The sequence below is a fragment of the Saccopteryx bilineata genome, chromosome 8, assembly GCF_036850765.1.
Source record: "Saccopteryx bilineata isolate mSacBil1 chromosome 8, mSacBil1_pri_phased_curated, whole genome shotgun sequence".
Taxonomy (NCBI): Eukaryota; Metazoa; Chordata; class Mammalia; order Chiroptera; family Emballonuridae; genus Saccopteryx; species Saccopteryx bilineata.
In genome coordinates, this window is record NC_089497.1 from 46,598,751 (window position 1) to 46,626,635 (window position 27,885).

General features: G+C 37.5%; 1 long non-coding RNA gene across 1 annotated transcript; it reads left to right on the forward strand.

Annotated features, from left to right (window-relative positions):
* The first annotated feature begins 13,865 nt into the window (after positions 1–13,865).
* LOC136311619 (uncharacterized) lies at positions 13,866–27,630 on the forward strand. The gene is made up of 3 exons (XR_010726818.1): positions 13,866–13,994; positions 18,987–19,105; positions 27,571–27,630. It is a non-coding gene; the product is annotated as an uncharacterized lncRNA (long non-coding RNA).
* The last annotated feature ends 255 nt before the right edge of the window (positions 27,631–27,885 follow it).

Sequence of the window (27,885 nt, forward strand, 5' to 3'; positions counted from 1 at the left end):
ACCTCTTAATTCCCAACCCTTAGATATCCCCTTCACTGATTTTCATTTCCTCCTCTTACCTAACCCAACCTCGTGTTCCTTTAGAGCCATTTCAAGAAATTGTTATGAACGATGTCCCCTGTATATCACAAGAGATTCGTGGGACTCTGCAAATTATAGATAGATAGAGTGTATATGTTGTTTGTTCAACTTGACAGACTAAGAAGCAAATGAGGATCAAGTCTAATCACTACATGTAGTGCTATTCATTTCTATGGGATTTGTTGCACTGCTGTCAGATTGTTTACATTACATGCTCAGGGTCATTTTCATACACAAACCAGCACATTCAGCTATGTTAGTATTACTTGGCTCCACTTCATGTGTTTCATCTCTAAATAAGTATCCCTTTTTACGCTTTCTGTAGGCTTAATATGGCTATGTCCTTCCTTAGACATAAAAGACACCCTTTCTTTGAAACTTTGATTAGTATACTGGGTGGAAAAAGTTGATTTCTTTTTGTAAGATGGTTATGATGGCACGTATTCATTCTTTTACCTTGTAAATTAGAAATTTCTGTAGTATACCTGAAAGCTCATTCTGTGTCCTAATACCAAAGAATGAAGGCATGGTTGCCGAATAAGTGAAGAATAAAGGTCTGTTGCTTATCTGAACAGGCATATTCTACCCTAGTATAATCACCAGCCTCGCTGAAATTTCCCATGTTCATTTGGGAAAGCACTAGATAAGGCACTACAATTATTTTCACATCAATCTCTTTGACCCTTTTATTTATTTATTTTTCTAACTTCCTGCCACTGTCATAGAAGCAATCACTTTGTTCTCATTCTTAGCCTTAGAAACTTTGATAGCCTAATTTATTCTACTGCTTCATAAATATTGGTTTTGATCATTTAAATCCCTGAACTAATTTAAAATAAGATGTACAATTCTCCTTTTTCAATGATTATAAATATTCTTAGTAGGTCTTAGTTTCAATAAGGTTTGTATTTTTAGATAAATATCCTCTATATTCATTGTTCAAGCACACATACACAAATTAAAAATAAATACTTTTAGAAAATTAATAACAGAAGGGGATAGAAAATATGTTTTAAATTAAATCATAGAGGATTAAAGTTTGCAATAGAATTTAAGTCATTATGTATATAAAAGTACCTAATAGCCATTCAAGGTAGTGGTACAAAATGTAATTATACCTCAGAATCACTGAAGATCTCTATAAAATCACAGATTTGGACCTAATATTTAGATACACTAAATCTGAAATCCAATAAGAAGTACTAGGAAATCTTCCTTTTTTTTTTTAACACATTTAATGTAATTCTAATTCAGAGTCACGTTTCTTAACCCCTAGTTTATAGAATTCTTGCGACTCTGTGATCTGCCTGTGGAACGTCTATAGCAGACAGCATCAAGCAGTACAGATGGAATAGGGAAGGGAAAAATTCTAAGAAGCTGTATGACCTGTAAAAATATGGTGTGTAAGAAAAGGAGAGGCATGGTCAAGGAGATAGAAACGTTTTCCCAAAATAACATGCACAAAAAGGAATTTTTTTCTTAAAATGTAAACTGCAACTTCTATTAAGAGTATGCTACAAAAGTTAAGATATATTGATATGTAATCTGTTTATATGGATACTTAAATTCCAACTGAAGATATCAATTGATTTTGGCTTATTGTGTAAGGACTGGAAGAATTGGGTAAGCAGGAATGAAGGAGGAGGGCCACTGGGGAAGCTTTGCTGTGATCAAAACACAAGCCACTCATCAATAGAAGATGAGAAAATGCTTCTCAAAGGCTTCGAATGTCACTTTAAAACATAACTCTAAACCAGGTTCCTTCAACCAGTCCACTTTTCTTGAAACAGAAATTATGTCACCAAAGGAAGACTTGTTTTCTGTATAAATTTCCCACTACTAAAATTTTCAATTTTGCACCAAAATTTGCATTACATTATGCAATCCATAATACGTCAGAGAAGAAGAAATAACCTCAGGACTTTAAAGACCCCTTAAAAAATAAAGGAATAGTGGGAGAGCAATCCCTACCCAGAATGGCAAATATGAGCAAGTTTTATAGTCACTCGGAGTAAATAAGGAAGTCAGTAATAATATAATTACTGAATAAATAGTTGGACAGTTGGACTAGGAGGCAGTATGGAAGCAAATGTGTTTACAAGGCATTTCAAATGGGATAAAGCTGCACTGTCACTCAGAGAAACCACTAATACCTGGGTATCAAGAAAACCTGTGCCCTGGCTGGTTGGCTCAGTGGTAGAGCATCGGCCTGGCATGCAGGAGTCCCAGGTTCGATTCCCAGCCTTGGCACACAGGAGAAGCGCCCATCTGCTTCTCCACCCCTCCCCCTCTCCTTCCTCTCTGTCTCTCTCTTCCCCTCCCGCAGCCAAGGCTCCCAGGTGCTGAGGATGGCTCCATGGCCTCTGACTCAGGCGCTAGAATGGCTCTGGTTGCGACAGAGCAATGCCCCAGATGGGGCACAGCATCGCCCCCTCGCCCCTGGTGGGCATGCTGGGTGGATCCCCGTCGGGCCCATGCGGGAGTCTATCTGACTGCCTCCCCGTTTCTAACTTGAAAAATACAAAAAAAAAAAAAAAAGAAAAAAAAAAAAAAGAAAACCTGAAGCTGTAGGTTTGATGAAGTTACTTAAATAAAACTTATAAAGGGACCCTGGCTGGTTGGCTCAGTGGTAGAGTGTCAGCCTGACGTGCGGAAGTCCCAGGTTCGATTCCCGGCCAGGGCACACAGGAGAAGCACCCATCTGCTTCTCCACCCCTCCCCCTCTCCTTCCTCTCTGTCTCTCTCTTCCCCTCCTGCAGCCAAGGCTCCATTGGAGCAAAAATGGCCCAGGTGCTGGGGATGGCTCCATGGCCTCTACCTGAAGCACTAGAATGGCTCTGGTCACAACAGAGCGACGCCCCGGATGGGCAGAGCATCGCCCCCTGGTGGGCGTGCCGGGTGGATCCTGGTCGGGCGCATGCGGGTGTCTGTCCGACTGCCTCCCCATTTCCAGCTTCAGAAAAATACAAAAAAGAAAAAAAAACTTATAAAGGGAAGGCATTATATAAAATCAGGATTTTGCTATACTGACATTCATTTACATCCAACAATAAAAACATATTCAATTCATTATCCAATGGGAAACAGATAAATAAAGACTTCATGTTATGATAATTAGAAGAATCTTGTAGAGTAGTAACAACTGGGGAACTTGAGTGAACTTTCTTAGCTTTTTAAAATATGTCAAAGAGAAAAAGAAAAGATCACTTGCTTTAGGACTACACAGTAGTACTTTAATAGTATTATTTAATAATAGTATTTAATAGTAGTATTAATAAATAAGTAGTTAACATTTATGCAAAGAATCATTTCTGTTAAAATATGCATCAACTGCTAATTTATTATCTGTCATTGCCTCCACAACAGAAAATGAAACCGAGTGGCCAAAAATGCCATTACTTTTTAAATATTAGTTTGATTTTGTATACTCAGATCATAAATAAATGATTATCTTCTGCATTGGAAAAATTATGATGATGAATTAACATCATACTGGCCTACTTGGGTACTCCACATGAACCAGCTTCCATATTTAGAAAAAACCCTGTGTGGACTGAGCAGATTATAATAATAAATACAAATGCCTGAATCACTCCAACTCTTCTGACATTTCTCATTCACAAGTATTTGTGCCGTGGCCAAGTTTTACGTCCCCTAACTTTCTGTGTTGAAGTCAATAATTTGACTATGCTATCAGTTGTCCAAATATATTTCTGAAAATGAAAGAGGATCCTGTGAAATTCAGAGGTTTTTTTTTTTATTTGTTTTGATCTGTTTTGTTTTTTAGGTGTAAGAGATTTAAGGTGCTTACCTTCCCTATATTATTTGCTTAATCTGTAAGAGTGCATAGAGTTTTTTGTTTTTAATTTTTTTTTTCTGAGAGAAAGAAAGAGAGAGGGAGAGAGAGAGACAGGAAGAAAGAGAGATGAGAAGCATCAACTTATAGTTGTGGCACTTTATTTGCTCATTGATTGCTTCTCATATGTATCTTCATCGGGAAGCTCAAGCCATGCCAATGACACCTTACTCAAACAAGAGACCTTGGGATTCAAACCAGTAACTTTTGGGCCCAAGCCAGAGGCCATGGGGTGATGTCTATGATCCCACGCTCAAGCTAGTGACCCCACACTCAAGCTGGTGACCCGGGAGGTTTTAAACCTAGGTCCCCAGTTTCCCAGGTCAATACATTCACAATGTTAAACGCATGGTCTCTGAGATATAGGCTTATCCTTTATTACCCTAACAATGTTTTTATTTCTGTGAGAACAAAGTCTCAGGAGTAAATCTGTCACTAGAGCCTCTTGACAATGCAAGAACTGATGGCAATTATCCTTCTCCAGTTTTCCAGGACAACCAGGAGTCTTAGGCTCGGGTTCCCCTCCCACACAACACAGCCTCTCCAGCCCTTAGATGCATTTTTCAGGAAGTGTGTCAAAATCAGAAAGCCAAACTGCTAAAGACAGGAAGCAATTAAGTATGTAAATCAAGGAAATTACACTGCACTGATGACATTCAAAACTGTGTCTGCTCTCTCCTCCTCCTCCTCCTCCTCCTCCTCCTCCTCCTCCTCCTCCTCCTCCTCCTCCTCCTCCTTTCTCTCTGCTTCTATTCCCCCTGGGACTGAGGCTAGTGGGAGATCTCTTTCCACTCTTCTCCCTGATAAATGTTTTTTATTCTCAACCACCTGCCTCAGGCCTCCCATCAATTATTAATCAAGTGTCCATGAATATGCATAAAAGCCTATCTCTGGGCTTTATTATATTAAATGTGCCATGCTCTGTGCCATGATTGAGAAAAGATCAGATGGTAAAAGAGAAGAGAAAGAGCAAATGATAATTTGGGGTGTTTTTTTCACCCCATTGTTGGTACAAGCACACTGAGGCCACTGATTATGCAGTTTTCTTTTTCATTTGAGATGTGTTTCTAAATTAACATTTTAAATGGTTTAAATGCTGGACCATGTACCATACTGGAATCTTCCTTCTTTTGAAAGATGTAATTCTCTGGGACTTGGAGGAGATAAACACTGACCAGGAAGTGATGCGGCAGGTTCTGGAGACATCACTCTACAAAGGTCCTTGCTTTCCTATCCCAAAATCTGTTCCAGCATCCATGGTGTCCTGAGGACACCATTCTATTATTGATAGAAATGAATCCACGAACCCTGCAGCACCATTTTCTCTACTTTGTGAGGTCACATGGTCAGATTACAGATATATTACATTTCCCAATTTTCTTATTCATGGAGGCTTCCTTTCCAAAGAGGAAATGTCTCGCCTGACCTATAAATAAAGCATTGACCTGGAATGCCGAGGTTGCTGGTTCAAATCCTTGGACTTGCCCGGTCAAGCCTATGTGGGAGTTAGTTCTTCCTGCTCCTCCCTCTACCTTTGCTCTCCCTCTCTATCTCTCTCTCTCTATCTCCTCACTAAAATAAATAAAAAAAAATAATGTCTCCTAATCATGAATGATACAGAACAACTTGTCTATGAATGCTGGTATGACTTTAAGCTCATCAGGTAACCCTTGCCTGATCACCTTCTCTCAAATGGCACACCTGCACTCTGCTGCTGTTTACACAATGCTGTGTACTTAACCCTGCTGACATATACAATGATTTGTTTATTGCTTCTTGTGTCCTGTAACTTCTGTACCAGGAATATAAGTTTAATGAGAGGAGGATTTTGTCTACTTTGTCCAATGCCACTCAAAAAAATTTTTTTTAATAAATAAATGAATGTAAAGCATAAGGACATCATTAAATACAATCATTCTCCTTATTACTAATATAAACTTCGGGAAAAATAACTTCTGTGTCCAAGCAAACTAACCAACCATGAGAGACCCAGTGGAATTTTCATTGCTTAAAGCAATGTTCCCTCACTCTCCGTCTCATACAGGTGGCTTTGCAGCACATAGCCAGCTGATCGGAATACAAATGAAAGCTCAGTATACTTTTATAGTAAAAATTACATGTCCTAATAAAAGATAATTTATTTTTTTTCTGGTTTCTTATTTGTTCTTAACCATAGCAAAGCCAGATAGAACAAAATGTAAATTTACTTTAGCTAAAAGTGTAGGTGGAAAAATAGTTGTGATCTGTTCTTTATTCATGTCATATGACACTTTCCCCCCCACACATCTTTCTGGTTTCCTGACTTCATGTCTTGGCGTGTAGGACGCTTAGCATCTGTAGACCTCAGATATTATTTTCACATATAAAGTAAAATAATCAGATTAGATGAACTCTGAGGACTAATCAAAAATAGAGTAAAATCTATAAGAGCACCTCAAGAAGAAAAACAACATTATTTTAATTATTTCTCTGCTCACTACATTCAGTTTCTTGTTTGTCATTAAATTCAATTCCAAATCAATAGTTATATCATTGATTTGGAATTTTGTAGTTTGTTCTACTATTTTTTCTGTTTTCTAAATAATCTCAAATTTAACGTACAAAATACTGTGTTCACCTTATATGTTATTGAAAATTAATTTTATAGAGTGCCACTTAAACAGAAATGCCAATTTTCAGCAGTAAGGGTCACTATAATAATGTTTAATGCCTCAGTGACTTTTTACCAGGTAAAATGCCCTTTAAATATATGTCTCCTTTATTTCAAATTCAAGAGTGGATCATTACACTTTGAAGAGCATTCCATCACACTGTACATTGTAGTTAAATTTTCCTGTTTAACAATCACAATAATTTATCTCTGCTTTCCTGCCTTCCCCTGATGTATTCATTCAGAGAACAGAGATTGACGAAAACAAACAGCAATGACTACAAAGCTCCAATGCAGATGCTATTCAGGGTATGGAGTTGCATAAGCTCTCAAGGAGTTGACAATCTGGAAACCAATAGAATCTGCAGACAAACAGCTATTCTACAAAGTAGAATGGTTCTAGTGCCATGTGGGTGATACAAAAGAAGTACTGTCCTATCATTGGGCCAGTGAAGTAGAGATCTCTTCTGGCTGGAGTTAACATGAGGGTTTCAGAGAAGAGGAAGATGTGAGGAAGGCATCCGAGAATGGGAAATAAGATCAAGCGGTATAATTGTAGACCAGGCCACCTAAAGTACACACTCTGTTTATGGTGCTTTGGATGGTATAAATGGGAGAGATGAGAAAAGCAGACAAGAAAGCTTCCTACACATCTTCCTGCCTTCTTGTTTCTTGTATCCACCATGAATAGTCAAAGGAGTTAAAGAATGTTGCAAAGATGATGGGGACACACTCAGAAAGTAAACTTATTGGCACCAGAGAGTGAGGACATAAAATCTTCTCTCACATGGTTTCAAGACGTCCTGAACTAGATCCTAAGACCTGACCTTGTCTCGGGTCTTTTAGAAAGAGAACTATAGCCTTCTAAAAATAGCAATTCAACAGTATTCCAAGGCTGAGATTAAATAATGCACAGACCAGAAAGCTCATATGACTTTTGTCCCTACCCGCTGTGTCTGTGTGTTTATATGATGTGTGCGTACAGAAAATAATTCTAATTCACTGCAACATATGTGTATAAACACATCATAATGCAGTGAATAGGTAGCTTTAGGTAATGGGAATATTTTAAATAAATCAAACTTATGAATAAATCATTGCCAATCGCTCAGGGATTATTGTGTGCACATGGAACTGGTCTGACCCCTGAGTGTGAGATTTGTCATCAGCAATGGAAATGGGCCTGAAAACAGGAAGATGGCATAGCCACACAGAGCACTATGAGAAATGAAGCAGAGGGGCTTTGAACATGCAGTTGCCCCAAGCACTCAAGAGAAATAATTTTTCAATATGACATAATGGAAGTCCCTAGAGATATCCATTTTTCATTTCGACATGACTGAGATAATAAGTCAAAAGTTAAAATATGTATTGTGAGGCCCAACACAAAGAAAACTATTTCTATTTCAGAAATGTCAGAGTACAACCTGCTCTGTGTTGGCCTAAATGAACATTCTTTTTCTTATAGAAGTTTCCCAGTGACTTTAGCTCAAGAGAACAATTCTTTCTTTTTAAATTGATTTTAGAGAGAGAGAGAAAGGGGAGAGAGAGAAAGAGAGACAGAGACATTGGTCTGTTCCTGTATGTGCCCTGACCCAGGATCAAACCAGCAACCTCTGCTACAGAGTGACACTAACCAACCGAGCTATCAGGCCAGGGCGCGAGAACAATTTTAAAAATAGAACTCATTATTAGGCTCTGGCTGGTTAGCTCAGTCTGTTTAGAGCATCATTCAGAAACAACTAGGCTGTGGGTTCAATCCTCAGTCAGGGCACATAGAAGAATCAACCAATGAATGCATAAATAAGAGGAACAGCAAATCAATGTTTCTCTCTCTCTCTTGCTCTCTCTCTCTCCTTCCTCTCTCTATTTCCCCCAAACCAATCAATAAAAAAATTCATTAAAATAAGACAAGAGAGAAATGCTATGTGAATTTGACTCTGTGTGGATACTCTGAGATAATCCCACCCTTTAAGATATTTGTTTTAATGAATAGATGCAAGAATGACTGGAAAAAATTAAACAAAATTCTCTGTAGTAAGATGAAAAGATTCTTATCCCACAGTCAGACTTCATTTTTTATATTATTTTCTCAGGCTAGTAGGCAAGTAAATAGTAATTGATATTAATTTAGTAAATTCTTAGTATACCAGATTTATAGTCATAAAACATACATAAAACAAATAAAATTAAGTGAAATAAAAACAATAAATCATGATAAATTTTATTTTATATATTTTTACATTATATTTTTATTTTACTGAGAACAATCCAGAATCATATACTGTTGGAAATGCAGAGAAAAGGTTGAGAAAAGCAATGCGAAAGGTATTATGTAATAATAATTAATGAGTTATTTTTAGGGAATTCTTTAGAAAACTAAAGTATTACAACTCTGGATTACATTTCTATCTGAGATATGTGGAGTGAAACCGGATTCAAGAAAATAGTTTTCGATCATGCCACTGCCTATCATACTGAATCGCATTCCCCTCTCTCAGCTAAATTGATCTTAGTTCAATAATAAAGTTACAATCCCCCCAAATCCCTACAAAATAGCAAAAGTATTTCAAATTTTCAAATTCTAACTGCTCTGAGAGGTAGAAGCCAACATAACCCTACATAAATAGCTCACCAAATTAGCACTCTCTACAAAAATTTTTTGACTTTTTATTTTTTCTCTGTGACCCAGCTTGTACTACAAAACAATCTCTATTCCTCTTCCAATATGTAGCTTCTATTAACAAAGTTCTTCATTTGGGTGTGTATCAAGATACCAGACATATAAGGATAGATATATCCCATTGCATATTAACTCCAGAATTCTTTACCTAAGCTTTTTGGTTCTCTACAACAGCATTCATAGTGCTTACCAATCACATCTTCCAGTATAATTCAACATGATTTATTTCTCTAGACTATGCAAAATCATTCATTTCTTTCTTTTCTCTTTCTTTCTTTCTCTTTCTTCTCTTCTCTTCTCTTCTCTTCTCTTCTCTTCTCTTCTCTTCTCTTCTCTTCTCTTCTCTTCTCTTCTCTCCTCTTCTTTTTTTTTCCCCCAGGATTTGTTCTTTTCCACCATTCTGCTTCTACACTGGCTCATCTTTAGCTCTTGTATGATTTTTTTTTCTTTTTCTGCATTATGCTCCTCTTCTTATTCAGAACACTGATTGAAGTTCAGGTCAACGAGGAAATCTTGCTCTATTTAACTCAGTTACCTCTCCAGCTGTTTTTTTATTCTATCTTCTCAATACATCTGCCCTCCTTTGGTAAAACACAAATATGTATGGGATTTTGCATATGCTTGAGTTTTTATTTAATTTTCTTTTGTTGGTCACCCTTGGAGTTCCCCTTTCTTTTGCATCATCCATGTGTTCTGGAAGTGTTTGCAAACCCAGTAAGTATCAGAGTCAAGACAGATAACAATGTAACACTACTGCTCTCTACCACTGTTTTGGAACTTACAAATCATCACTATTATAGTTATGTTTGCCTAAGAATTGAATATATAGGTTCATATATTGTTGATGAATCATTTAGTCATCCCTCTGCTGTTGCTGTTTTTTTTTTTTTCACTATGAATGCTGAAGTTATAGGGCTCTTCTAAAGCTCAGCATCACATAGACATAGGCTTTCCCTGAAGGTAATCAGAGTTTCTACTACCTTGCTCTGCTACTATCAGAACTTTAGCTAACACAAGAATCTCCTGAGATCCAGTCAACAATCCTCCTTTTCCTTAATTTTTAAGGGTCTTTCTGGGAGAAACAGTCAGGGAGAAATAGGCAGGTGGATGAGCAGGAACTCAGACTGGAGAGTCAAAACTAAGAAAGTCCCTCTCTTCTGTCACCAGTCTAGACCTGGACAGATATACTCAAGTCTGTCATATGAAGATGAAAGCCTGACAGAGTCTGGTTCTATTCAGTTTAACCAGGGGCAAGCACAAATAGACAAAGATGCCCCTCCACTGTGATCAAGAGGGAATTCCTTCTCCTCTATCCTGTGACACTCACTACCTCTTATTGAAAAAAATAAGTAATAAGTACCTAATATGTTGCACGATCTTAATCTCTAAATACAAACAGCCAGACACACTGCCTCTCCTGCAAGTTCCATCAGGGTCAGTATAACAGCTAAATCTCCCTTTCTCTAATAAAAAGCATCACACAGTTTTGGAGCATGGAGGTCATTTCATGTTCACCCTTATCTCCCCTTAAACTCAAGTCCAAAAAGTAGCTCATGAATATAGTATATATCTCCTTCATTCCCACTGACCTCTTCCTACTCCCTCCCAGCTCTCCCTCTGCCCCAAACACACACACTAACTTCTCAGAGACAAAGAACAGTGAACACCTAATTATTTATCTGACTTGACCACAAAGCTGCTACTTGGGCAACAAGATTAGAGTAAGAAGCCACTTTAGTACTTGTCAGTTGTGTTTCTCAATTACTAAATTTTCCTCTTCACGATCATTTCCTTTGAAATTTATAAAGGACCATCTCTATAGACTCCCCTGCATGTCTAAGAGCCCTTGTAATTTGCTTTATACTGCAAATTGGCAAGAAATATAAAGAGGTCAGTGATTCGCAAAAAAAAAAGAATGTTATGGGCCTGACCAGGCAGTGGTGCAGTGGAAAGAGCATCAAATTGGAATACGGAGGACCCAAGTTCGAGACCATGAGGTTGCCAGGTTGAGTGCAGGCTCATCTGGTTTGAGAAAGGCTCACCAGCTTAAACCCAAGGTTGCTAGCTTGATCAAGGGTTCACTCGGTCTGCTATAGCTCCTCGGTCAAGGCACATATGAGAAATAAATCACTAAGAAAAACAGGAGCCACAACAAAGAATTGATGGTTCTCATCTCTCTCCCTTCCAGTCTGTCTGTTCCTCTCTCTGTCTCTGCCACACACACACACAAATAAATAATAATAAATACATAAAAAAGAATGCTATGGGAACTATGGATTTAGTGTGGCTTCAATTAAGTGTTATTGGTCATTCTTGTCACCCTGCAGTCATATCAGTAAAAGGAGATGTTCATTTTCTAACAAGTCTGTAAAGCTTTGGACCAATGTTATAGATACTTAAATAAGCCCCTGTTTTCTATTTGAAATTCTGTCCACAACAATTGATTATTTTTCTGATGGCTAGAGAATACTGCCTCTGTTAATAGCCAAACTTGTTATTTTCTACTGGCAGAAGTAAGTATGCAGATCCAAGAAACTGAGGTTTAGAAGGAGACTAAATATTAATCAGACAAGATCGGGCGCGTTCAGGGTGGTATGGCCGTAGACCGATGCATAGAGCATGATTTTCTAAGTTCTCCTGCTCACATGACAGGACTCTCATGGTCCTTCCTGGCTCTGCATGGTTCTTCCTATCCTGGAATATAACCCACAATTTGTCTTGCAGTCACCACTAACTCTTTAGATCCATGGGTCATAATTAGGTCATAACCATGAACTTGGAAAAATATTATCATAGAGCTATGGCTGTGTATGTCATTGTGTCTTTTGAATTATATTACCAGGCAGCTATTTCTAAAGTCCATATTCTGTATCTTTGAATCACTTTTCGTCTCAGCTCTCATTTGTCATAGATGACTACCTCCTTATTGTGGGCTCATTTTCAGATACTTTTATATTTCCTTGTGAGTCTACACTATTAAAACCTTCAAAATCCTTCAAAATCTTTTCCCACTGGAAAAGATTTGTGCTAACTTAAATGGCTCCCTGGAACTCCTCATTGCTCCTAACTACTTTAATTTCCTTAATTTTATTTATGAGACATTGTTATTAGACTCCAGGGCTTTTGTGATATGATAATCCTTTGATAAGCACTGCACACTTAACAATTTTCATCACTTTCTTATCCTAGAAGTAAGATAAAACTGTGGAAACATGGAGGCAGCACGGTCCACTGTTTATGTGTTCATACTCTGGAGCCACACAGATCTCCTGGGACAGACAATTAGCCATTGGACTTTGGTCCCTTTCATTCTCAGAAGCTCATTATTGGTAAAATGAGAAGAATAATTCTACTTCCAAGAATTCTTGGGACAATAATGTATATAAAACATGAACACAGTTCTTGCTACATATTAATGCTCACTTTATTATCAATAAACTCCTTCTCTATTCAAATGAACATATGAAAAATTATGCAAACTAAATAGTGATAAAGAAAAAGAAAAACATCAGTGGATTATTCCTTTTAAATTATCAAATTGGGAAATATTTTAGGGAAAGAATTATCATTCCTAAGGTATTCTGCAATGTACTAAAACAAGTATTGCACTTTTTCTAGTGGGATTTTTTTTAACAGAAGTTTTATTTGTTTTTTTTGTGTTTGTATATATGCTAGTGTTTTGCATCTCATCCTCTTTCCTTCCTATATCTAAATCCCACATTGATTATTCCACTTGTTTTCTTTTCAAATACTATCTTATCATTTATACATATATGTAAACACACATACATATGAGCATATGTGTGTTTGTGTGTAGAGAGAGCACACAAGCACAGCCACACAAACACATCTAAATATATATATATATACACACATTAAATTATTCTGTTCTTTAGATTTATAGAGCTCTTATTTTCACATACCATCATCCTGGCAACAACATTCATATAATTGCATGACACTATAGTTCAGTCATACTGACTGCCATATAATAATTTATTGAGAGAATAACAGTTTTTTTTTTCAACTATTTAAATGATGGGTATTTGAAATATTTCCAAATTTTCAGTATTATAAACATTCTTGTATATGCATCATGTTGAACATGTGCAAGAATTCTTTTAGGTACAGTGTGTGTGTGTGTGTGTGGGGGGGGGTTACCAAGTTATCATGCATGAAAAAGTTCAAGTTTATGATATAAAGGTTAACTGTTTTACAAAGTTGTTACACTAATTTAAACTCCCAATGTCAATATCTACTACATCCAGTAAGAGACACCCAGCACCTGATATCAGAGTTTTATGTAAGGCCAACTGAAAATGTGTACGGTGGTTTATCATCATCGTCTTTGTGGGTGGAGCGCAGAGCACATTCCTAGCAGCTGGGGCTGATGTAATCCTGTGAGAATACTCCAACTCCCAGAACCCTCCTGGGCATACCCACTATAAGGAAGGGAGCTCGCCCACTATAAGGAAGTGACTCAGTGCTAACCACACAGTTCCCTGATCTTTTCAGCCAATGGCTTTGAAGGATACGCTGTAACACCCTATAGGCTGAACCCATGTATATAAGCTAGCTTACTTCCTGAATAAAATGGATCTGTGTCACTGAACCTGGTCCCCAGAGTCAGGTCTCTGCGTCTCTGTCGTCCTCACCCCTGGCAGGACTTGTCCACAACTGGCGCCCAACATCGAGCAGGGACCTAACAGGCATCCAGGGGACAGGTGAGTGACCCTCTGCAATGGGAAACCTTCTCCCCCAATCTCAAGCCCCGCAGGCTTGAGCCCTGCATGCCCTTTTTCAGAGTACACGAGTTAAAGTTAGTGAAAAGGATCTTTGTACCTACTAGGAGATCCTCTCTGGTTTCAACCCTTGGCTCCAGGACGCGCCTCTTTGGAACCTGGATACTTGGGCCAGAGCTTTCTGGTGTGTTCATTTGACCGAAGTACATGGGGGGACAAACCTTCTCGGCCTCATTCCTGCCCTGCTAGTGATACATGCCTGCCTGACCAGTGCTCCTGCTGGGGACCCTCAGCCGGTGCCAAAGATATTGCAGGCTGCCTCTCTCTCTCTCTGAGGAGCCGCTACCTCCCTATTTGCCCCCCTCTACTGAGGAGGAAAGTAGTTTACCCTCTGAGTTTGACAAAATTGCGACTGAGCATGCAGAAACAAAACCAACTGAATTGCTAACTGCACCATCAGCTCGACCACCAGAAAAAGCAGAAGTCGCTACTTCCGCATTCCCTGCCAGGGCTCAGCGCCCCACTCCAGCCTCTCAGATGCCATTTTCTCCAACACATGTTCCTGCTGCAGACCATAGGCCAGCCTATATGCCCCCATGTGTCTTTTTTCTTTCTGTCTGTCTTGTCTATTTTTCTGTATCTCTTGCTCTCTCTCTTGCCCCCGCCCCTCTCTCTGAAATGACGCTGGAAGGACGCAGCCACGGCACAGTGGCAGGGATCACACCCTCTTCTGACACAAGGGAGAGGCTATGCTTGTGTTTTTCAGCTAATTTGGATCCCAGGAACCCCCCAACCTGCTTGACAGGGTTTCTTGGGCACACACTAAATGGTTCAGTCTTCACCTGTCCAAAGCCACAGCCCTGGCCTCCTCCACACCTACTACGCCTGAGGGGAGGAGGTCCTCAGCGCTCCAGAAGAAGACCTCGTGGCTGGCGTGTGCACCCCATCACCTGGGGGGATGTGGAGGCTTTGGCGGGGCAGGCCCAGAGAATTGCCCCTGACGGGCCCCCAGGCCCTGGTGCTCTGTTCTTGCTTACGTATGCTATAGTAACCACTGACTCCCAGACGCAGGCGGCAGCAGCCCAGGGATCAATCAAGCCCAGCAATACAAGCTGGTGTTTTCAGTTCATCTTTGGAGAATGAGGAGAATTGGGCTGGAGATGCGATTCGCAGACTCCAGATGGTAAACGGCGGCAGCTGCAGCGGGAGGATGAACAGAAGCCAGGCTTGCATTGCCGAGTGGCCACTGGAACAGCAGGGAGTGCCTGCTAAGCCGCTGGTGGGTTTGCTGACATTTTGGGACATAGGAGTGAATACCATCATGCTCTCCAAAGCAGAGATAGAAATGCTGACTGACATTGTCACGTGTTTCTCTTTGGGACAGTGTAAGACCTGCCAGGACGGTAGGGATGAGGGGGGTGGCTGAGGCCTCATATGCATGGACTGATTTTCTGGACTATGACCTGAGTGAGCACTGGCTCCTTTGTTGGACGGACTTAGGATTTTGGACAATGTGAAATACCCTGATGGGAGTGGGGGGCAGCTTCGCTAGAGGCCCTTCCCTTGCCCTGGGAAGCTTTTCCCATGGCTAGAAAGAAGGCCGAGGACATTTTGTGCTTTTGGCAAAGTGCTCAGAGACTGGTGAAATGTACCTTTGTAATTATTGAAATTGTATGATTTGTCATGTTGTAGTAATTTGTGTAATGTGCCTTGCAACCATATGCAGTACGCAGCCCACGGCAAGCCATCTGTTCTGTGTTTGGATGCTGAGACCTTTGTGGAAAGGGGGCATGCATGAACCTACGTCCATTTTTTACAATCAAAATGGAACTGTGTTTAACGGCACCTAGAAAGTCTCTGTAACACAAGGGCAGGGAAATGACATCCCAACCCCTAGGATAAATCCCCTGTTTAAGACCCCCGTTCTATTTCCTAACTAGTCAAACATTACAGAAGCTTGCCTCATTGTTTAATTCAACCAGTCTATTAGCATATAGTATAATAGGTATTATAGTTGTTTTAGTTCTACTAGGGTTCCATTGCATAATGCGTAGCATTCAGAAGCTACAACAACAGCAAGCTGTCATTCATCAAGTCCAATTGGCCTTAATTAACAGAGAAGGGGGAGATGTGAGTGGAGCGCAGAGTGCATTCCTAGCAGCTGTGGCTGATGCAATGCTGTGAGAATACTCCAGCTCCCAGAAGCCTCCTAGGCATACCGAGGAGAGAGCTCGCCCACTATAAGGAAGTGACTCAGCGCTAACCACGCAGCTCCCTGATCTTTTCAGCCATTGGCTTTGAAGGATATGCTGTAACACCCTATAGGCTGAACCCATGTATATAATTATGCTAGCTTACTTCCTGAATAAAGTGGATCTGCGTCACTGAACCTGGTCCCCAGAGTTGGGTCTTTGCGTCTCCATCGTTCTCACCCATGGCAGAACTTGTCCACACGTCTTCACTTGCATTTCCTCAATTATTATTTTTATATATTTATTTGCCACAGTATATCTTCTTTCATGATGGTTGGTGTCTTTTTTACCCAGTTTTCTTTTCATTGTTGGCAATTAGTGGCACGTTTATATACATATGTAAATACCATTTAACACAGCATTTTTAATTCTAGGACTTTATCAAATGGAGATAAATTGTCAAGGTATGCCTGAAAGCATTCATTAAAACTGTGTAACACAGCAAAATGCAAGAAATAAGCTAAATATATAAATAAGACTTGCCTAAATAAATTATAAAAATAAATTTTCAAAAGGAAGTGCTTTATATACATTAAATGATGATGGTGATTATGTATATGGATCCAAAGCAAGATATTCCTGATGTGATGTTAGAGAAAAAAGGTGATTATAAGAGATTAGATCCATCATGATTCTATTGTATGCACGTGTCTGTATGTATTTGTATGTGCTTATATGTTAAGATTAGAAGAAAATATACCATGTTATTAATAGTTCTTGCCTCTGGGTAAAGGGAGTTAGTGTTACTTACATTATATTTTTCTACACTGAAATTTATAATTATGTCATTAAAATATGTCAATACTTTAAATTTATAAAGTCACAGACATTTTAACAAATTTACCAGAAGTCACATAGTCAATAATAAGTGGCAGAGCTAAGCCTAAAACCCAAACATTTACAGATTACAAATCTTTTAGCATTTGTTTATTCTTATTTATTGATTGATGTTAGAGAGACTAAGAGAGGAAGGGAGGTAGGGGGGAGTGAAAGAGAAAAAAAGAAAAAGGGAAGCATTCATTTTAGCTCCACTTAGTTGTACATTCATTGATTGCTTTCTATATGTGCCCTGACTAGGGATCAAACCTGCAAACTTGGTGTTTCAGGACAACGCTCTAACTGATTGAGCTAACTGGTCAAGGCCAGCATTGGTTTATGCTTTATTCAATTCATTTGGGTCCTACTCCAGGAGTGTTAATATCCATAGCCTTCTGGTAAAGCGTTAATCTTTGAAATTGTAATAAAAGTGACTTCTTACATCCTACTAATAATAACTAGATGCATGAGCATAAAATATATATTATGAGACAATAATTGGGGGATGGAATGAGGTGAGAAGAAATTTAATTCTTCCTGTGCATGTACTTAAACTAAAGTGAAGAGTTTATATGGAATCAACATAGATAAGGAGGCTCTTTCTCAGCTATTTTCTGATATAAAGAAATATTTTTCTATTAGCATAATTTCAAAGGCCATTGCCCCATATGGCCTTTTAATAGCGTGATGACAAATTAGTAAAACTATAATTAACTTGGCATTTGGCTCACATGACTGGGTGTGAAAAAGCCAGTTGATTTTTAGAAGAATGAATATCCAGGTACTTTCATTTTAATGTAATTAAATTGAATTTTACTATTTTTCAAGTCTTTATTTTTATCAGTCTCTATCCCTCTCATTTCCTATCTCATTATTTTACATAGAATTCTAACCTCTGTTCATAATATTCCCATGATGGCTCCTGATTAAAACACAATAAAGACCAAAAGGGTAAGCAGAATATAAAAGGTGACAAGGTATCCAGCGGCCATTAATCTACCCTCAGTTGAAACTGCTAAATCTATTGAAAATACTTCTTTAAACACAGCATGACCCTGGGTTACAGCAGAGTCAGTACAAGAGTAGTCAAACCTGTTTTCTTGAGCAGGGATCTAAATATTATCTTAGCATACCTAAGAAGTTGAAGAGACACAAAGGGAAGGCAAATTGGGAAGTAATGTTGAGTTTAGAATTTAAATATCAACTACCATAGTGAGATCTTCCCATTGTTATAACTTTACTATTATTATTACTATATCTCCATTGTTTATCTTCACAGTTTTAGCTATGTTGGTGATCAGACTCCTCATGGCTATTGCCACAACACCAACATGTAAATCTGCATCTACTACACATTTGCTATCTTTCCAATACATCGAGAACATTCTCTTCATATATAACTTAGGACTATATAGACTATATAGACTATATATAGTCTATTATATAGACTATATTTAATAAATAAGTTTTGCAAAAGTTATCTCTCTTTTATAAGCCATTTAGAAATCACCTGGAAGATTTCCAAATCATGCTTTCTTACAGGCCTAATTATTAGTCAATAATGAGTCTTTTATTAAATTATCCTTGATTTTTCTTGCTAGAATCAAATGATTTAAGAACAGTAGTTGCTCATTATATCAAGATTTTTAATGATTGGCTAAGGTTTGCTTGCTCACAGAGAAAAACCCAAGTTTCCATCTGTATCTTTGCATTTAATCAGTTTGTTATATTTAAGACAAATCCTTAACAATATATTTACTAGATACATGAGCCCAGAGGACTATTTTTGATCGGACGGATTTTGTGTTTTAAAACAAGACAATCCTGTTGTGATATCAAAAATGTTATGGGAGAGGAGTATGAAGTCAGCAGGATGACAGACACTTTGCCCTGATTCCCTCTATAGAGACACCAACTTAACAATACTACAACAGAGGAAAATACCCATATAAGAACTCTAGAAACCTGTGAAGAAGTCACAGTAATCCCAGGGAGCACAAAGCTAAGAAAAGCACATTGCAACAGGTAAGAAAAACCTTTTTGTTATACCTGAAATCACCCACCCCCAAGCTAGCACAGCTCAGGTTGACTGAGAGAAAATACTCAAGTTGAAATTTTCCCTTGGGAGGAAAAGACAGGAGTAAAAGAAATGTCTAACATTCTGGATTTCTGAAAGGCTGCCTGAGTAATGGGTTTCTGTCCCACCTCACAGGGAGAGCTGATGAAGTGGAATATTTTGCAGACCTGAGCAGCTCTGAGAAAAAGAGAGTCAATCATTTTGGGGAAGCACCAGATAATAGCAGTACTACAGAAAAATACCAGAGGGAGAAAGAGATTATGAGCTACTGGTAAAGAAAGTGGCTAATCCATAACTAGGAAATTACAACCACAAAACCCAAAGAGGACACATTCCAAGAAAAGATTTTAGAGGCCCCTAAAATCTCTACCTGTGCTAGCTGGTAAAGACTTTTCCCTGTATAAAGCTAGTCTGTACAGACTAGGAGAGTTAGGTAGTTTTTTAAATGCCCAAATCTTCACAATAAATAAATAAATAAACAAACAAACAATACATATGAAGAAATAGAAAAACATGACATAATCAAAAAAACAAACTTCCAGAAACAAACTGTAAAAAAAGATGTATGAATTACCAGACAGAGCATTCTGAATAATTGTCTTGAAGCTCAGTGATTAAAAAAATAAAAACACACAAAAAAAACAGATAAATGACTAAAATCAGGAAAACATGCATAAAAAGAATGAGAACAAAGAGAAATTTTGAAACAGAAGAATGCAGTAACTGAATTGAAAATTCTCCTAGACAAGTTAAACAGCAGACTTAATGAAGCAAAAAAGAAAAAATAATTAAAAAAGGAAAGGAAAAAAATTACAAGATTCTTAAAATTCAAAAACAGATTATTTGAAATTTTCAAGTCAGAAGAACACCTAAGTGAGATTGGGAGACTATATATAAGAAAAATCATGGCTAAAGGCTTCCCAAATCTGAGGAAGAAAATAGACATCTGAACTCAAGAAGCTCAACAGATTGCAATTAGGATAATCTAAGAAAAGACCATACTGAGACACATGATAAACTGTCAAAAATCCAAAACAAAGAGAAAATCTTGAAGGCAGCAAGAGAAAATTCTCACATATGAGAAGGAAATCTGTAAGAATATCAGCAGATTTCTCAGCAGAAAACTTACAGGCAAAATGGGGTGGACTGATACAAAGTTCTAAAAGAAAAAAAAAGTGCTAATCAAGAATATTATAAATGAAAAAGCTGTCCTTCAAAAACAAAGGAAAAATAAAAGCTTTCCCAGATAAATAAAAACTGAAGAAGATCATTACCACCAAATCTTCCTTAAAAGGCAAAAACGGGTCTTTCAAGTTGAAAAGGTGCTAGACAGCCAATATGAAAATACAACAATATTTGTATAAGAAAACAGACAAACATAGAATCCTGAAATATTGTGATGGTGGTTCATAAACCATTTTCAAACTAATGTTAAATTTAAGATAAAAGCTTTATAAATAACTAGACCTATAAAATTACGTTAAAAGATACACAATATAAAAACTTAATTTGTGACATCCAGAGCATAAAGTAGGTGTTCAATGTGAAGGAGTAGACTCATCAGGGGTCCCCAAACTTTTTACACAAGGGGCCAGTTCACTGTCCCTCAGACCATTGGAGGGCCTCCACATACAGTGCTCCTCTCACTGACCACCAATGAAAGAGGTGCCCCTTCTGGAAGTGTGGTGGGGGGCTGGATAAATGGAATCAGGGGGCCGCATGTGGCCCTCAGGCCGTAGTTTGGGGACGCCTGGTAGAGTTTTTGTATAACATTAAAATTGAATTGTTATAAGCTTGAAATAGATTGTTATAAATAAAATATATTTTGTTTACTTCATGATAACCACACACATACAACCTATAGAACAGGGGTCCCCAAACTATGGCCCGCATTTATCCATCCCTGCCACATTTCCGGAAGGGGCACCATGATCTCATTAGCCAAAAGCAGGCCCATAGTTCCCATTGAAATACTGGTCAGTTTGTTGATTTAAATTTACTTGTTCTTTATTTCAAATATTGTATTTGTTCCCGTTTTGTTTTTTTACTTTAAAATAAGATATGTGCAGTGTGCATAGGGATTTGTTCATAGTTTTTTTTATAGTACGGCCCTCCAACGGTCTGAGGGACAGTGAACTGGCCCCCTGTGTAAAAAGTTTGGGGACCCCTGCTATAGAACATAATCAAAAGAAAAAGAATTCAAATCATGTTAGTACAAGAAACTTCAAAAAAACATAAAATAAGGTAGCAAAGTATTGTAAAATGTAAAGAAAACAATCACAAAAGACAATAAATTTTTTTCTACCAGAAATTACTGTATTTGTCCATGTATAAGACACTCCCATGTATAAGACACACCTTAATATTGGAGCCCAAAACTTGAAAATAAATGTATTACATAAAGTTACTGAATTCATCATAAAATTCATACAACTCCTCATCACTGTCAAAACTCCATCCAATAGCTTATCCTCATCTGTGTTTGAGGACGAATCACTGTTTTCAACAATGAGTGCAAAAACAAGCACAAAAAAGTGGGAAATGTAGGAAAAATATCTGCAACCACTGTATAAGATGTACCCAAGTTTAGACCCCAAGTTTTTCAAAAAAGGTGCATCTTATACATTGGGAAATATGGTACTTTCAATGTAAATTGGTTAAATTACCTGATAAAAAGAAATAGAGTATCTGAATGGATTAAAAACAAACAAACAACTGGATGCAATCCTAGGTTGTCTATAAGAGACACACTTTAGATGTAAGGACACAATGGGATGAAAGTCAGTGGGTCAAAAAATATTTTCTATGCAAACAGAAACCAAAAGAGGCAAGGATGGTTATACTTGTATGAGATAAAATAGACTTTAAGTCAAAAACTGTTACAAGAGACTAAGAAGGACATTATATAATTATAAGAATGTTAACTGATCAGGGTATTATAACCATTTATATGCACCTAACATCAGCATATCTAAATATATGAAACAACCTGACAGAATTAAATAAAGAAATAGACAGTAATGTAATAGAACATTTTAATACCCTAGTTTCAACAATAGATAAAACAACTAGATCACTAAAAAACAGAGATTTGAATAATACTAAGATCATTTAGTTCTAATAGACCTGTACAGAAAATTTTATCCAACAATAACAGAATACACATTCTTTTCAAGTACATACAGAACATTTCCCAGTATAGGTCATGTTAGGCCACAAAGCCACTCTTGACACATTTTAAAAAGTTGAAATTACAATGTGTCTTTTCTGACCACAATATAATGAAAATAGAAATCAGTACTAAAATAAAAATTACAAAATTTATAAATATATGGATATTTAAAAAACACTAGAATAACCAGTGGGTTAAAGAAAAAATAACAAGAATAATTAGAAAATATCTTCAGACGAGTGAAAAAAAACACAATATATCACAACTAATGCAATACAAATTTATATTGGTAAATGTTTACCACAAAAAAGAAGATCTTGCCTGACCAGGTGGTGGCACAGTGGATAGAGCGTCAGACTAGGACATGAAGGACTGATGTTCAAAACTCCATGGTTGCTGGCTTGAGCATGGGCTTATCTGGTTTGAGCAAAGGGTCACTCGCTCTGCTGTAGCCCCCGGTCAAGGCACATATGAGAAAGCAATCAATGAACAATTAGGTGCCGCAATAAAGAATTAATGCTTCTCATCTCTCTCCCTTTCTGTCTGTCTATCCCTATCCGTCCCTCTCTCTGACTCTCTGTCTCTGTCACAAAAAACCCCTCAAATAAACAACTAACACCTTAAGATACTAGTAAAAGAGAAACAAAGTAAATCCAAAGATAGCAGAAGAAAATAAGAAATGGTAAAACAGAAATAAAGTAGAGAAAAAAATCAACATAATGAGGTTTTTTTTAGAAAAACAAAATTGACAAAAATGTAGCTAGAATAAGAAAAAAAGAGAAATGATTCTACAAAAGTCAGAAATGAAAGAGGAGACATTAAAATTGATAACAGATATGAAAATTATTATTAAGTCCTACTATGAATAATTATACAAACAATAAATTGGATAACCTAGAATAAATAAATTTATAGAAATATACAAACTATCAAGACTGAATCATCAGCCCTGGCCAGGTAGCTCAGTTGGTTAGAGGTTCATCTCAATATGCCAAGGTTATAGGTTCAGTACCAAGGCAGGGCACATACAAGAATTAACCAATGAATGTATAAATAAGTGGAACAACAAATTGATGTTTGTCCTCCCTCTCTCTGTTCCTCTTTCTTCTTTAAAATGAATAAATAATAAAAAAGGATTGTATAATTAATAAATTTTTAAAATCTGAACAGACATATAATCAGAAAGAAGATTAAATCAATAATTTAAAGTTCTTAACAAAAACAAGAGCTAGGACCAGATGAATTCTGTAAAACATTTTTTTTTAAAGAATAAATACTAGTTTCCACAAATTCTTCCTAATAAATCAAAGAAGAGAGAATATTTCCAAACTAATTTTATGAGGCCTACATTAACTGATACCAAAGCTAAACAAAAATACTACAAGAAAACAATAAACCTATATCCCTGATAAATATTAATGTAAATATCCTCTACAAAACTTTAGAAAACCAAATTCAAAAGCACATTTCAAGGATCATACACTGTGTATATGTGGAATTTTCCCTGATATGCAAGGAGTGTTCAACATTTAACAGAAAAGATAAAAGTATCCCTGGCCATTTGGCTCAGCGGTAGAGTGTCAGCTGAGCGTGTGGAAGTCCCGGGTTCAATTTCCAGTCAGGGCACACAAGAGAAGCACCCATCTGCTTCTCCACCCTTCTTCCTCTCCTTCCCCTCTCTCTCTCTCTTCCCCTCCTGCAGCCAAAACTCCATTGAAGCAAAGTTGGCCTGGGAGCCGAAGCCGGCTCCATGCCCTCTGCCTCAGTCACTGGAATGGCTCCCACTGCAACGGAGTGACGGCCCAGATGGGCAAAGCATCGCCCCCTGGTGGGCATGCCAGGTGGGTCCAGGTCAGGCTCATGCAGAAGTCTGTCTGACTACCTCCTGCTTCTAACTTGGGGGAAAAAATACAAAGAAAAAAGAAGAAAAGATAAAAGTCACATGATCATATCAATTAATGCCAAAAACACATTTGATGAAATTCAATATTCTTTCCTGATAAAAACACTCAACAAACTAGAAATAGAAAAAAATTACCTCAACATAGTAAAGGATATATATATATATATATATATATATATATATATGCCAAGGCTAACTTCATACTCAATGATGAAACTAAAGGCATCTCTTCTAATATCAGGAGGAAGGCAAGGATAATTAATCTCACCACTTCTATTCAAGATGGTACTATAATTTCAACAGAAACAAACGAAAGTCATCCAAATTCAAAAAGGGAAAATAAATTATCTATGATGATGATATAGCCTGGCATGTAAAAAACTTTAAAAATTCTAAAAATTTTAAATGTTTAAAAAAAACTGTTAGAATTAATAAATCAATTCAGAAAAATACAAAAAAAATTAAATTAAAAAAAAATTCAGCAAAGTTGCAGGATAAAAGATCAACACTCAAAAATTTGTTTTTTATACAGTAACAATAAACTTTCTGAAAATAAAATTAAGAAAACAATACCATTTATAATACATCAAAGAATAAAATACTTAGAAATAAACTTAACCAAGGGGGTTCAAATATATGATATTGATGGAAGAAATTGAAGACACAAACAATTGGAAAGATATTCCATGCCTGACCAGGTGGTGGCACAGTGGATAGAGTGTCGAACTGGGATGCAGAGGACCCAGTTTCAAGACCCCGAGGTAGCCTGCTTGAGTTCAGGCTCATCTGGTTTGAGCAAAGTTCACCAGCTTGGACCCAAGGTCGCTGGCTCGAGCAAGGGGTTACTCAGTCTGCTGTAGCCCTATGGTTAAGGCACATATGAGAAAGCAATCAATGAACAGCTAAGGTGTCACAACAAAAACTAATGATTGATGCTTCTCATCTTTCTCCATTCCTGTCTGTCTATCCCTATCTATCCCTCTGTCTAACTCTCTCTTTGTCTCTGTAAAAAAAAAGAAGAAGAAAAAAAAAAGAAAAAGAAAAAAAAATTCACAATCATGGATTTGAAGACTTAATATTGTTTAAATACCTATAAAATTTGATGTTATTCATTGCAATTCTTATGGAACCTTAAGGGATCAAACAAATCAATGAGAAAAAAAACCCAAGATAGGGGCCTTACATTTTATGATTTCAAAACACATTACAAAGCTACAGTAATCAGACATAAAGACAGCCATATAAATGGAAAAAACCAGCATAAAGAGCCCCCAAATAAACCTCAACAATATGGTCAAATGATCTTTGATAAGGGCATTAAGACCTCCCACACCACAATGAGGGAAAGACAACGTCATCAACAAATGGTGTCTAGAAAGCTGGATATCCACATACAAAATAGTCAAGGTGGATCCTTACCTTACACTTATATAAAAATCAATTCAAAATGGATTAAAAACCTAAGTGTAACACCTGAAACTATAAAATCCCTAGCAGAAAACAAAATAAGAAAGCTTCAAGATAATGGATTTGGCAAAGATTTCTTGGCTATGACCTCAAAAGCACAAATAACAAAAGCAAAGATAGGCAACTGGGATTAAATGAAATTTAAAAACATTCTTGTAGAAAACAACCTATAAAATGAGAGAAAATATATACAAACCATGTATCTGATAAGGGATATTAATACAAGAGAACTCCCACAATCAATAATAATAAGAAGAAAAAACACCAATAACCTAATTAAAAATAAAGGATAGTATAAAAGTTAAAAAAAAAAAATAGAATTATCATATGAATAAACAATCTCACTTGTTAGTATATATCCAAAAGAATTTTACAAATGATCTCAAAGGAATGATTTATAACTCCACATTCACTGCAGCATTAGCCACAATAACAAAAAGATGGAAGTGAACTTAATGTTCACTGGTGGACCAATGGATAAAGAAAATGTGGTGCATACATCAAATGGAATATCATTTAAATTTATGAAAGAAGTAAATCTGGTTATATGCTACAGCATGGATTAATCTTCAGAACTATATGCTGAAAAGTGTAATAAGCTAGTCACAAAAAGACAAACACTGCATAACTCTAATTATATAAAGTAATTAAAACAGTCAAATTCATAGAAAAGAAAAGTGGAGTGTGGTTACCAAGGGCTGGGGAGGAGGAAGAAAAGGGATATCATTAAGCAATGGGTATTGAGTTTGTTGGTTTTATTTTTTTTTAAGGTGAGAGTAGGGTAGATAATAAGGCTGACTCCCATGTGCGCTCTGATGGAGAGCCACCTGGCTACCCCATCTAGGGCCAAGGCTCAAGTACCAAGGTAGTTTTAGCTCCTGCGGCTGTCACACTCTGAAGGGGTTTTCCTCAGTGCCTGGGGCTGATGCTTGAACCAACTGATCCACTGGCATCCAGAGAGGAAGAGGTAGAGAAGGTGGAGAAGCAGATGGTCGCTTTTCATGTGTGCCCTGATGGGGAATCGAAACTGGGACATCCATATACCAGGCTGATGCTCTATCCACTGTTCTACCAGCCGGGGCCGAGTTTCAGTTTTGTAAGATAAAAAAAGTTCTAGAAATTCGTTGTACCACAATGTGCATATGATTAGCACTACTGTATTATTTTTTTATTATCTTTCTTTTCTTTTTTTTTTTTTATTAAGTGAGAGGTGGAGAGGTAGAGAGACAGACTCCCACATGTGACCTGACCTGGATCCACTCAAGAAGTCCCCTACCAGGGGATGCTTTGCCCATTTTTGGCCACTGCTTTGTTGCTCACAACCAAGCTATTTTAGCACCTATGACAAGGCCATGGAGTCATCCTTAGTGTCTAGGGCCAACTTGCTGGAATCATTTGAGCATGGCTGTGGGAGGAGAAGAGACAGAGAGGGTGGGGGAGGGGTGGAGAAGCAGATGATCACTTCTCTTGTGTACCCTGACTGGGTTCAAACCTGGGACTCCTACATGCCAGGATTTTGCTCTACTGCTGAGTTAACTGGCCAGGCCAGCACTACTCTATTGTATACTTAAAAATAGTTAATGCCTTCAAGTTTATGTGTGTGTTTTTTAACATATAGTGCTTATGTTTTTTAACATATTGAATTCCAGCTAACTTGGGCGTAAGTCTGGATTTAGTCTCAGACTAGCCATGTGGGCCTAACATGTTACTTAACTTCTCAGGTAGGCTTCCTATTTTGTAAAATAGGGATAATAACTGTTCCTACTTTGTCTAATTATTATTAACTTTTTTCATAAGTGTGTAATATTGAGCTCAGGGTTAGGCAGCTGGTAAGTATTGAATCAATAATAATAGTTTAATTGTATGATCAGCAGGTCGGAAAGAGGGAAAACAACTGAAGAATTGGAGATGAGACTGATAGCTTCCTGGCACCTTTGAGGGTGGTGCAGATTGTGGGTAAGTGTGTAAAGTCTAGCTGTATTTATACTATTGTTGCACCCAGACTGGGGATAAACCCCTTAATCTAACAGCAGGGAGAACCAAGCAGTGTTACTCCTAACTCATCAGCCCTTCTCTATCCAAGGTCTTGAACTGCCTTAGGCATACACTCTCAACTTTTCCTTAAACACTGCAGGACGCAATCATTCTATTCCAAAATTTATTTTGCAAAAGGTCGTAACCTGTGT